We start from the raw sequence: 3,227 nt of genomic DNA on the forward strand, positions 1-3,227 counted from the left end.
CAAGAACGATTCGAAAGAATACGTCATTGTCCTGATCGATGCCTTTACCAAATTCGTATACCTACACCATACTCGTAAGATAGATTCACTCAGCACCGTTAAGGCACTCAAATCTGTTATATTCTATTCGGCAGCCCCTCTCGGGTAATAGCGGACCAAGGCCGATGTTTTACCAGTAAGGAATTCCAAGATTTCTGTCAGGCTAAACAAATTAAATTCCACTTAATAGCAACCGGTGCTAGTAGAGCGAATGGACAGGTAGAGCGTACTATGGGCACATTAAAGAACATGTTTACAACAGTAGAAACAACTAGGGCGATCATGGCAAGACGCGATCGGCGAAATACAATTAGCTTTAAATTGCATCACCAATCGTGTGACTAAATCGAGTCCGCTAAAACTATTAATTGGTAAAACAGCAAGACCCTACGAGTTACTACTATCTGAAAATACCGAAGAAAAGGAAATAGATATCTCCATCGTAAGACAACAGGCCATACAAAATATAGAGAACAGCGCTAAGTACGATAAAGAAAGATTCGATAAAACGAAAGCAAAAGTAGTTAAATTCAATGTCGGTGATTTTGTATTAAAGAAAAATGAGGAAAGGAATCAACCGAAACTAGATCCGAAATTTAGGGGTCCACTTGTGATAGCAGAAATTTTGGAAGGAGATAGGTACATTTTAAAAACGTTAGACGGCAAACGGTCGTATAAATACAGCCATGATAGCGTCACGGCGATCTTGGAATAATCATATTTTGCATATCAGTTGGCATACCATAGCCATCAAAACTACAATTAAGCAGTAACAGCATATCCACGTGCCGGCATCCAGCAAACCCATCCATAGGAGCCAAAACCTTGATATAAAAATCCTCTAATACTTTAATAATCATTCTTCATAATTAACTGATATAAAGCGACTGGTTTATATTCTGCTTCACATTCTATTGCTTCTTCTTTTAATTCTTCCAGGCTTGTATAACGCCCTATAAAATTAACCGCTTCTTTATCTATATTTACATCATCGTCCTTGCCTGTCACCAAAACAGACGTAAATAATATTGGGTGAAAGAGTCCAAGCCGATTAAGTTTTCCAGGATCTTGCGATAATGTTGCACTGAATAATAACTTTTGTGCTGGAATTTTACTGTTTAAAAATGAATGCATTATTATAGATTTAATATCAGATAATACAACTTTATATTAATACATATCATCCTGGTAAATGATAATTCTAACTAAATTGTAACTAAAAACTAACCTAGAACGTAAGTTGGAAAATGTTAATCGTGGAGTTTGATAATGAGGCTCGGGGATATACTCCAACCAGTCAGCAGCTGTATCTGCTTCATCGATTACAAGAAATCTCATATCATCCAATGAAAATCCCGAAGTTTTTAATATGTGGTCTTTTAACCGTCCAGGCGTGGCAACCACTATATCCACTAGAGAGATATATTCCCCTCTATCATCTGAAATATAAAAATTATAGAGAATATTTTGTATTTTATAAATAATGTAAATAAAACCTTCTTCTTAAAATTTATAAACACATACTCTCTTTTCGAATATTTCTTTGTTCTTCGTGAAATGCTGATGCGCCGGAAAGTAAACCAACTCTTAAATTTGTATGCGAAGTATACGTAAGCATCACTTTATACACTTGCATAGCTAATTCTTGTACGGGTGCAACAACTAAACAGCGCACCTTCGGAACTATACGAAATTGTAATGCCTGGACAATTGGTAGAACATACGCTAGAGTTTTACCTAAAGAGAGAATAATTTCTTAAATTATTTTTTTTCACGACAGAAAGTAATTTTTTAAATACGGAGCTTTAATCTATTCGTTGTATGCAATGTTTAATTAAATAAAGAAAACTGACTTGAAACAATATTCATTAACAACATTAATTGTAATTAGAATTTAACATTATTTATTAACAAAACACGATAAAGTATCGAAACTAGAATGTAAATATTTCAATTTGCTATAAATAACTTGTATATTCGTACCACTGCCCGTAGGAGCAGATACACACGTATCCCTTAACCACCATTTTTGTTGCCCATTTTCATTACACTTCGTTAGCCAAGATACCATACTAGGTTGAACAGGAAATAATTTATTAATCCCGTTAGCTCTTAAAACTTCAATAAGCTTAGAATCTAAAATCGAATTCATGTCTTCCAAGGTTGGACCACTATTTAAATCAATAGATATGACTTCTGGATTAGCCAACCATTCTGGCAGAATTCTCTTAACTTCACGCTTCCTTCGCTTATTTTTTACACCCAGAATTATGAAATCACTATTCTGTCCTGATATTTTTTCTTGTGTTTCATTCGGGTCTGATGATTTATTAGGTATTTCATTATCCTGATTATCTGTATTTTCACTTTGCAATGTTTTATCTGCAGTTTTAATTGTTTCATTAGAACTTCCTTCGCTATATTTCCTCTTCTTTTTATTCTTTCTAAGCTCTGAAACATGTACTTCTGCCTTTCCATTAACGTCACTCGATATACTATTTTCATTCAAATTAATATTTTCCATTGAACATTTATTCAGATTTTCTGCTTTTTCCTTATTCTTTTTATAATTCGATTCTTGTGCATTTTGAGAACTACTTTCCTGTATTTGATGATTAGTTTTTAATAGCTCTTTCTACTTTACGTTCTTCTATTCTTTTTAATAATTCAGACAAATAATTCCTTTCATCTTTCGTTTCTTCTTTTTCACCCTCGTATCTATCAACAAATAGAATATGTATATTAATAATAAATATTCTATCTATTAGAACTAAAAACTCGAGTACGATTAATATAATAGAATATCTATTTATATAGTTTAATTGACTAAATTTATTATTCGGTGATTAAGTTTATTAACACACATGTATGATATTTTTGGACATTTTGACATACCTGTTTATCACAAATAAACTCATTTTGTTTGCAATTTTACTCACGTGTTATACACGTGTTTTACAGGTTATATTCTAACGTGTACTACCTATTCCACGGTTGTATACACGACTGTAGCCTATATTAACCTATGCGTACTAACGCCACTCTAAACTTTAAAACCGGATGTGAATGTGTTGTTACGTATTTATTTGTTTTAAATCAAATTAAGATTAAAATTTAAATTTTGTTTAATTTATATTATTGTGTATGAAATATTTATTTGGATTTCTGATTAATACGGTAGTTGCTGC

At 32.5% G+C, this 3,227-nt stretch overlaps 1 pseudogene; it reads right to left on the bottom strand.

Moving 5' to 3' along the window:
* Nucleotides 1–873: 873 nt before the first annotated feature.
* Nucleotides 874–3,006, bottom strand: LOC139996435 (ATP-dependent RNA helicase DDX51-like; annotated as a pseudogene).
* Between the last annotated feature and the right edge of the window lie 221 nt (nucleotides 3,007–3,227).

This window comes from Bombus fervidus, chromosome 18 (assembly GCF_041682495.2).
Source record: "Bombus fervidus isolate BK054 chromosome 18, iyBomFerv1, whole genome shotgun sequence".
NCBI lineage: Eukaryota > Metazoa > Arthropoda > Insecta > Hymenoptera > Apidae > Bombus > Bombus fervidus.